We start from the raw sequence: 11,016 nt of genomic DNA, 5'->3' as shown, positions 1-11,016 counted from the left end.
AAACTTTGCTGTTTGATATTGGAATACATCCTTAGATAAATGCCATTATGTTACACGTCATTTTTCTCGCTTTATTTTTTTTACTAATGACTTATTACTTGCTGTTTATTTTACATTTATTTTAGACTAGGGAAATGATGTTAGCCAAAAGCAAATTTGAGTGATTTTCTTATTTGAGTTCAAAATGGGTCATATAGCAGCAGAGACAATTTGCAACATCAATGCTTTTGACCCAGGAGCTGCTAAGGAATGTATGGTGCAGTGGTGGTTCAGTAAGTTTTGCAAAGAAGATGAGAGCCTTGAAGATGAGCACAGTGGCCAACCATCTGAGGTTGACATGACCAATTGAAAAGACCGTTGAAGCTGATCCTCTTAAAACTGCAGGAAAGTTGCTGAAGAACTCAACATCGACCATTCTTTGGTCACTTGGCATTTGAAGCAAATTGGAAAGGTGAAAAAGCTTGATAAGTGGGTGCCTTATGAGCTGACCAAAAGTTAAAAAAAAAAAAAAAATCCTTGTTTTGAAGTGTTGTCTTCTCTTATTGTACGCAACAACAAATCATTTCTCAACCGGATTGTGACATGAGATGAAAGTGGATTTTATACAACTGGTGATGACCAGCTCAATGGTTGGACCAAGAAGCTCCAAAACACTTCCCAAAGCCAAACTTTTTACTACAAAATGGTCATGGTCACTGTTTGGTCTGCTGCCTGTCTGATCCCCTACAGCTTTCTGAATTCCACTGAAACCATTACACCTGAGAAGTATGCTCAGCAAATTAATGAGATGCACCAAAAACTGCAAGGCCAGCAGCTGGTATTAGTCAACAGTTCAGTCGTTCAGTCATGTCCAACTCTTTGCAACCCCATGGGCTGCAGCATGCCAGGCTTCCCTGTCCATCGCCAACTCCTGGCGTTTACTCAAGCCCATGTCCATTGAGTCGGTGATGCCATCCAACCATCTCATCCTCTGTTGTCCCCTTCTCCTCCTGCCTTCAATCTTTCCCAGCATCAGGGTCTTTTCAAATGAGTCAGTTCTTTGCATCAGGTGGCCAAAGTATTGGAGTTTCAGCTTCAGCACAGTCCTTCCAATGAATATTCAGGACTGATTTCCTTTAGGATGGACTGGTTGGATCTCCTTGCAGTCCAAGGGGCTCTCATGAGTCTTCTCCAACACTACAGTTCAAAAGCATCAATTAGTCATCAGAATGGGCCTAATTCTTCTCCGGAACAACACCTGACCTCAGGTCACACAACCAGTGCTTCAAAATTGAACGAATTGGACCACAAAGTTTTACCTCTTCTGCCATGTTCACCTGACCTCTCACCAACTGACTGTCACTTCATGAAGCATCTGGATAGCTTTTTGCAGGGAAAGTGCTTCCCACAACCAGCAGGAGGTGGAAAATGCTTTCTAAGAGTTAGTGGAATCCCAAAGCATGGATTTTTATGCTGTAAAGATAAACAAACTAATTTCTTATTGACAACAATATGTTGATTGTAACAATTCCTATTTTGATGAATAAAGATGTTTTTGTGCCTAGTTATAATGATTTAAAATTCATGATCCGAAACCACAATTAATTTTTAACAAACCTAATAATAAGTTCAAAAACCCTCTATTAAAATATCCTGGACTATTATTTATCTAAGATATAAAAAAATACTCATTAATTACTAATGGAAAGAAACAATGAGATATCATTTTAAATATGTTAGCAAAAATTTAAAATGACAATACCCAGTGTTGATGGAGATGTGGGAAAACTAGCAAACTCACACATTCCTACTGACAGTTTGAAATGGAAAGCACTTTTTAGAGACAAAATGTTCCTTAATCCAGTAATATCCAATTTTTGGAAATATATTCTAAGGAAATAATCCGAAGGTGAAAAGGACTATTATGCTTATATTTACCATAGGGTTACTTATCACAGAAAATGAGAATCAGTGCAAATGCTTGCTAATCACCAAGTGGCTAATTAAATTATGGTATAAAAAAGTATTAGAATATTCTGTAGCTATTAAGACAGTAATTATGAGGGTATAAAGACAACCCAGCTGAAACATCTGATACTCAATTTTTTGTTAAAATTGACTCATCTAGTGGTTATAAATATATGGGGGAAATTTATGAAATTATGCTAAATGAAAAAGCAGGCAATGAAAAACAATGTATATGTTCCTCATATGAACTATATAAAAATCATCTATGCAGACACCCAAGATGAGAAGAGAAAATTGGGGAAAGTATTTTTCCCTAATAGTTAAAATCTATTTTTGTAGTGTTTTAAATAAGAAAAACCATTTTCTGCTATCAGAATGCCTATTGCATATCTTCTGTCATGAAATCCAATATGACAAAATAAGAATGCTCTTAGTTGACAGTTCAGCACTTAATATGAAATATAAAAATGGACAGAATAGCTTATATTTACCTTGAAAATATACTCTAATTAAATCTTAAGAAAGAAAAGGGTTTGGCTTCTCTCAAATGATTTGGGCATCAGTTTATGACACAATAATGTCAAGCTGGCAATTGTAGTTGTTACTCGTGCCTTCAGTGTGTTTGGTTACATTTTTAGAAATCAGTACCTCTAGTTTTTTTGGAAAATGTGAAAAATTTTCTACGTGGAATACCTCTCTTCTCAATTGTTTAATTTGCTTATTGTGCTCCACAGAATACAAATGTGTCTCACAGACAGTTTCTGTCATGAAGTTCCAAAGTTTTGAGGTACATTGGCTAATGGGGCCAGAGAAAGACATGATTCTTTTCAGCATAAATATGATAAATAATATTAAAATACTAGGGGAAATGCTCTTATTTATGTATTTTGTGAGATCACTAAAGAAAGAATTATGTTATCCAGTATTAACCGAAGTAGAGAAATGAGAGAGGAAAACATATGCTTTATACTTTATATATAAAGTATATATACTTTATATATATATATAATATATATACATATATATATGTATATATATTATATATATATATACAGAGAGAGTGCAATGGAGATTTTCAGAAAATGTCATCCCCAGATGCTGCCTCTCATTTGCGCATTACCTGGGAGAGCATCGTGCGGCCGCATATTCTCAGCTGTTGAATGTGTTCTGCTCATTTTCCAGTGGGGAGGATGGGTTTAATGCGTTCTCAGCGGTATGTACTTTTGTCATTTCCGCTGTTTCTGTTTACCTGTCTTCTTGCTTGTTTATTGTTTGCACTTAGATTGCCTTGTAAGTGGTTCTGAGGGTTGTGGTGTGAATGGACAATACTCGTGCAGCCATACGCTTTACAAGTCTCTCTCATTTCGTTTTTACACTGATCTGTGTGGGGGATTCATTCCAGCTTACCCCTTTTCTTCAACTTGATGACATTTTCTAAAGAGCCATGCGTATTTAAACAGAATATAAAGGATATGGGTGTTCTTTTCTCTAATCAACTTTATTGAAACCTGCCGTTAGATTCCCAAATCCTTCCCCCAAAAGTTAAATTCTAATGAGTGATTTTGTCCTCCATATTTAAAACCAGTTCCTCTTTCTACTCACATAAAAAAAAGACAGTGTGAGTTCAAGGTCTTGGGCAAGTCACTAAACCTCTTTTTAGGCTCATCTGTAATATGAGAGAATTGGATAACACGAGTCCTATGGTTCAATGAAAGTTCAATGATTTCCAAAAACCTTCTACTTCATGAGCTTTCCAAAGAATAGCTGACTTTGAGAGATGGTGTTTGGTGAATAAATACTTAGCAAACAGTTGGAAGACAGACATGGGAAACAACCAGAGCCCTGGTTATATCAATAGCCATGAGCCATAGTAATGATTTTGGAGGGAAGCTCAGCAAAATGCTAATTTATTTAATAAATATTTAATAGCATATTATTTCAATAAATAAATTAGTGTTTACACAGTAAAGAATACAAATGTCTTATGCACACATTCTTGACTCACTTCCATAGTCCTTCTTGGGAATTTCCCAAAGAATTTTTTTAAAAAAGATCAAAATATTTCTGTTTAGAGAAGTTTATGATTGGTGGTTAAACCTATAAATAATCCATTGGTTTGTCCCTCCTATTTGAGAATGTTTAATCATCTTTGATATTTGCTTAAAATTAGCACTCTTAAATGTACATTTGTATAAAATCTCCAAAATCATGAAAGATTTATAATTTGGAATGTATTTGGATTATTCTCTAGTTAATCAGCTGGAGAAAAATTAGGCGTGCTGTAACTAGAACAATTAATTGAATTGATCTGAGTGTTATAAAAAAAAGGAAAAAAATTCATGGCATGCTTTGATTCCTTAAATGAAACTAAAAGCCTGTTCACTATCACAGAATTGATGTGATAAGAGAAGCCATGTGTATCCTTTTCCAGAACCCAGGTTCATAGTTGAAGCACAGATGAGAAGAATGGGGCAGGCTGCGGGGGGGTGGGAGTTGCTCAGGAGTGGTGCTTGTTATTAAGGCTATCGTTGTCCCTTTATGTGCTTGTGTAGATGAACTCATGAAAGAGTCAGTTATCATTCTAAGAAGTGTGATGAAAAACTGTCACTTGCCATTCAATTCAGCAACTAGATGTAAATGCTGATTCTAGTGGTGTATAGTGGCAAGGCCCTACCTGCCAGGGAGAGGCGACAGGCTGGGTGGGGAGGGTGTAGGCATGCCAAAGTAGGCCAAAGAGCGGTGTGCGCCAGACACTGACATACCTACAAATGGATTGGGAGTGAAGCCAGTCAGGTTGAGTGTGCACAGTCATGACACACTTCTTTCCTAAGAGGACTCTCATTTGTTCACGCGTCCATGCTCCTTGTGGCCATGCTCTTTAGGGGAGGTTTGAAGGATCGCTAGCCCCTTGTGCTGCCTTTTTCTTTTGGTTCACTGAGGCCTAGGAATACCAAACAGTTTGTGTCAATGAAGTACAAGACCAAGTTGGCTTGAGGATGGAGTAGGATGGCGGTGGTACTGGTGTTTCTGGGAAAGGATTTCCGCAATAGAGTTCCTTTACTGCCTTTATTCCTGCAGGATATTGAGCTGGGCATATCATCTCTGCTTCAGGCAACGAAGTCTTGTGAGTATACACCTATTGTAAAGTTAAGGGAGTTGTACACAAGAATCATCCTGCTCAGTTTTGCCTTAACATGGTCTTTTTAAAATGATTTTTATAAGGTCATGGATTTTCTCTTCTTGACTTCATGGTGAGACATATGTTGATATAGTTGCCATGTGAAAGAGACATTAAATACCTATAGAAGTAAAAAAAAAATTGTATATTGTAAGTGACTTTTTTTTTCATCTCAAAGTAAAAGAAAATATACCTTAAAAAAATCACATAAAAAATAAAATTATTTAAAATTAAAATTGAATCCTACCAAGATGGAGTAAAACTAACTGTGCTTCAAAGTTTTGTGACTGTTCATTCAACAGCAACTCTCTGATTCCAGTAATCCAAGTGCCTGAAGACATAAGAATTAGACAATTTTTTATTATAGGAAGTAAACTCTCAAGTACAGAAGACACTACTGAAAATATATGAACACTAAGTTACTATTAAACATACAAAACATTTCCAAGATCTTTTTGTTGCTGACATATACATAATACTTAATATAATCTAGAAAACCATTGATTTTTAAAGGCAGTATTCTTATTTTGAAACTAGCTATAGTTATTTCCATTTCTGTACATGATTTATTGCTTAAATATACCACAGTTTATCCATTCTAATATTAATGTCTGGTTAGATTATTTCCATTTTTGGCTACTACAAATAGTATTACTCTGAGCATAATTTTGCACACATTTGCACACAAATACACATTTCTGTTGGGTATTTCAGATGAAATTGAATCCTCAGGTTAAAATAGTTCTTACTAAATATTGCAAAGGGGCTATACCAATTTACTCCCTTACCAGCAATGTAGGAGAGTTCCATTTGTTCTTTATATTGTCTTCCAAGTTTTGCACAGTGGCAGTATCATAGCCAGTCTGGTTTATCTGAGGCACAATTATTGCTAATTGAAATCTGTATTGTCTTTTGAACATGGATACCATATATAACATCTTTCAGTTTATGGCTTGAATTTGTTTTTCTTTTGATAAATATAAAATGTGAATTTTAATACTGTGTAACATCAGTGTTTTGCTTTATGGTTAGTGATTTTTGTCTGTGCTGTGTCAGAAATCTCTGCCTCTCAAAGTTCAGAAAGATAAACTCTTATATTGTCTTTTAGAAATTGCATTGTCTTACCTTTTACATTTAGAGCTTAAAAATCTGTAATTTATTTTTGACCATGATGTGAGCTAGGGAAGAATCCAAGTTTGATTCTTTTCCATATGGATATCCAATGACCCTAGCATCCACCTGCAACGCAGGAGACCCAGTTTCAATCTCTGAGTTGGGAAGATCCCCTGGAGAAGGAAATGGCAACCCACTCCAATATTCTTGCCTGCAGAATTAAATGGACAGAGGAGCCTGACGGGCTACACTCCATGGGGTTGCAAAGAGTCGGACACGACTGAGTGACTAACACACACAGATACACATCCAATGATCCAGTACCACTTGTTAAAAAGACCACTCTTTCTCTCACTGCACTGCAGTATATGAATCAGTGACTAAATTTGGACAGAAAGACTATTGGAGTCTATATTCTGTTCCATGGTAAGTTTGTCTAAGCTTATCACTTTCTCATACCGCATGCAGCAACATAACTCTAGTTCAGTTCAGTTCAGTCACTCAGTCGTGTCCGACTCTTTGGGACCCCATGAATCGCAGCACACCAGGCCTCCCTGTCATCACCAACTCCCGGAGTTCACTCAGACTCATGTCCATTGAGTCAGTGATGCCACCCAGCCATCTCATCCTCTGTCGTCCCCTTCTCCTCCTGCCCCCAATCCCTCCCAGCATCAGAGTCTTTTCCAATGAGTCAACTTTGCGCATGAGGTGGCCAAAGTACTGGAGTTTCAGCTTTAGCATCATTCCTTCCAAAGAAATCCCAGGGCTGATCTCCTTCATAATGGACTGGTTGGATCTCCTTGCAGTCCAAGGGACTCTAAGAGTCTTCTCCAACACCACAGTTCAAAAGCATCAATTTTTCGGCACTCAGCTTTCTTCACAGTCCAACTCTCACATCCATACATGACCACAGGAAAAAACCATAGCCTTGACTAGATGGACCTTTGTTGGCAAAGTAATGTCTCTGCTTTTGAATATGCTATCTAGGTTGGTCATAACTTTTCTTCCAAGGAGTAAGCGTCTTTTAATTTCATGGCTGCAGTCACCATCTGCAGTGATTTTAGAGCCCCCCAAAAATAATATTTGGTATATGAGGTCTCAAACTTTATTTATTTGTTGTTGTTCATAATTGTTGGTTGTCCTCATCCCACTTATTTCCATATAACTTTAAAAATCACCTAATTGAGACATTACAAAACAAACACTCATAGACTTAGAGAACTCATAGATGCAGAACTTATGTCTGCAGGAATAGTTAGGGAGTTTGGGATGTTAATGTATGCACTGCTGTATTTAAAATGGATAACCAACAAGGACCTACTGCACAGCACATGGAACTCTGTTCAATGTTATCTGGCAGCCTGGAAAGGAGGGGAGTTTCAGGGAGACTGGATTCAGTGTATATTTATGGCTGAGTTCCTTCACTTCACTTGGAACTATCACGACATTGTTTGTTAATCAGGTATACCCCAGTACAAAATAAAAAGTTTTTCTTAAAAAATTACTTCTTTGACACACAAAAAAATGTTGCTAGGACTTTTTCTATTAGACTAAGTTGAATCTATATATTACCATGGGAAAAAATAAAATTGTTACACTAGTAAGGCTTCTAACAGGCTTCCCTGGTGGCTTAGATGGTAAAGAACCTGCCTGCAGTGCAAGGCTTCTAACATGGAAATTCATACATTTCCATTAATTAGATCTCCTTTAATTTTATTCAGTAATGTTCTGTGGGTTTTTTTGTAGATGTCTTGACAGTTGCTAAGGTTTATTCCTGGAAATTTGGTGGTTTTTTGTTATTATTTTAAATGACGTTATTTTATTTAATTTTTATATTATAGTTTATTTACAGCATTGTGTTAGTTTCAGGTACACAGCAAAGTGATTCACTATGCATATAGCTGTCCTTTGTCAGATTCGTCTTCCATATAGGTTATTACAGAATATTAGAGTCCCCTGTGCTATACAGTAGGTCCTTATTATCTATTTATATATATATATATATATATATATATATAGTGTGTGTGTGTATATATATGAACTCCAAAATGTTAGTTTATCCCATCAGTGTACCACTTAGTTTAATTGTGTTATTCAAATTTGCTAGACACCTAACACTTCACCTTTTTTTTTTTTTTCTGCCTACCTGTTCTATCAGGTGGTAAGTGGACCAAAAATCTGCTGAAAGTTTTCTGGCAAATGTAGCTTAGGAATAGAGAAACAAACTAGGAAACGTCAATTAGTTCTCCTAATTGAATCCTAGGCTATAGATTTTCAGAGCCTCGCACTCTGTCCTTATTTATTAAAGTGGTAATTTGTTTCCCATTTGGCTAATATTCCCTGTGTCTGAGCTCCCTTGATGTAAAGCCCTAAAAGGGAAGATGGACAGTGAAACACTTAAAGATTCTAACCTCTCTGTCCTCCAGTCCGCTCAACATTGTATTTGTAAGAAATATTTCTCAGTTTTTCAAAAGATGTCATTCTTGGGTGTACAATATAGTTCTCATTAAAAGATACTTAAAAAGACAAACATTTTTGCAAAATATTCATTGTTGTCTTTGAAAGTATAGATCATCAATATCTTATAATATTATAAAGTTCTTATAATATGAGCTACTCTCTGTAGCTGTGTACATCTACTGTATTTTCAACATGGTTAATGAAATGAGCCTTTGAAAATCCTGTGTACTAATGCAAGTTGATGTAAAGATCAACAGGTTAATAGGATGTCAGTCCAAGCCCATACATTCATCTGAATATTTGTATTGTTCTCAGAGGTTTAATGGAGATCAAGATGTTCTATTAACATCAAGTGGTATCACTTCAAAGGAATGGCCTTTCTGGTTATTTCAGTTTGTGTACCTCTTCTCTCTCAAAGAGTTATAAGAACTCCCTGGGCTGGCTCTCAGGAGGCTCTGTTTGTTTGGTAACAATGATATTACTTGCAGATAAATCTGTATAAAGCAGCATGCTGACAGTGTTCAACATTCCAGATGGCAGTTTATGGGAATGTCTTTAGGGATTTTATCCACACAAGGAGTTTCCAAAAGAAAGCACACCAAGAGGTGGTGGAGCAGGCTGGGATAGGTGTCACAGCTGATGCTGTATGGCGTGTGGGGCGGTGAGTGAGCATCACAACCCAGACCTGTCTTCATTTCCCAAAAGATGCTGTCAGCACAATAAGATGCTAGATGCTGAATATGAGAAAACTTGCATTGGGAAGATTCAGGTTTGACAAATTTAGACATGTGGACTGAACAAAACAAAGCTGGTTAAATGTCTAAAGAAGGGAGAGCTAGAGTGGCTGTTACTGAGAGAACACAGAAAGAGACACGGAACTCATAAATTCACACTGTGGTTAAATATCTCAGTTATCCCAATATTCTTGTTGTTTAGTCATTAAGTCATGTCCAACTCTTTTGCTCCCCCATGGACTGTAGTCTGACAGGGTCCTCAGTCCGTGGGACTTCCCAGGCAAGAATACTGGAGTGGGTTTCCATTTCCTTCTCCAGGGGATCTTCTTGACCCAGGGATCAAACCTGTGTCCCCTGCATTGGCAGGTGGATTCTTTACCACTGATGCACCGGGAAGTCCATACCAATACTGTTAGATGGCAAAAGAAGCTGGTTTATTTTTATTTCTTTTCTTCATAAACAATGTTTGTGAGGGCTTTTCCCTCCTCTTGTTTAAAGTAGGTTATATTGATTGTAGAAAATCAGGAAAATGGATAAGAGTACAAAGAACATAAGTTCACTGTAATCCCCAGAGAGGAGCACAGTTAGTAGTTTGCAGCACATACTATCAATCTTTTCCATGTAAATACATATGAATTTAGGAAGCCATTGGTCACATTATACACAAATGTACCAGATATAAGGCAGTTTATTTCTCCTGTTTTCATCCCTGTTTGGAGCCCTCAGCTTTCTACCTTGCCTGCACCACAGGTGGCAAGAAAATTGAAAAAAAAAGTTAAGTCTCTAAGATTTCTTTTCCATTGTCCAGCTCGTTTCTGATTATCTTATTTAAAACCACATATTTCCCCATTACCTTCCCCCCATCCTGCTTTTCTTTAATTTTTTCCCATAGCTCTTATCAGTATCTCACACATTATATATTTTGCTTATTATTTTTTTCTTTCCCAACTAGAGTGTAATTTCCAGAAAGAGAACAGATTTTTAGATTTTTTTTTCCTCAACTTTCTGCCCAGCACCTGGATCAGTGGCTTTTACAGAGCAGATCCTGAATCCATATTTGCTGAATAAAAGAATGAATGCAGAGCCATGGTGGGGTTTGGCTTCCACTCTCTATCCTCTGGACCTTATGTGGTCTTTTCTGCTCAAGTGGGACTTTTCTTAAACCTTTGTCCTGATCTTGGAACCACAACCCTCAGTTCAGTTCAGTTCAGTCGCTCAGTCGTGTCCGACTCTTTGCGACTCCATGAATCACAGCACGCCAGGCCTCCCTGTCCATCACCAACTCCCGGAGTTCACTCAGACTCACATCCATCAAGTTGGTGATGCCATCCAGCCATCTCATCCTCTGTCGTCCCCTTCTCCTGCCCCCAACCCGTCCCAGCAACTCTTCACATGAGGTGGCCAAAGTATTGGAGTTCCAGCTTTAGCATCATTCCTTCCAAAGAACACCCAGGACTGATCTCCTTCAGAATGGACTGGTTGGATCTCCTTGCAGTCCAAGGGACTCTCAAGAGTCTTCTCCAACACCACAGTTCAAAAGCATCAATTCTTCGGCAATCAGCTTTCTTTACAGTCCAACTCTCA

This window comes from Bos taurus, chromosome 4, assembly GCF_002263795.3.
Source record: "Bos taurus isolate L1 Dominette 01449 registration number 42190680 breed Hereford chromosome 4, ARS-UCD2.0, whole genome shotgun sequence".
Lineage (NCBI taxonomy): Eukaryota > Metazoa > Chordata > Mammalia > Artiodactyla > Bovidae > Bos > Bos taurus.
Note: the sequence above shows the minus strand (reverse complement) of the source record.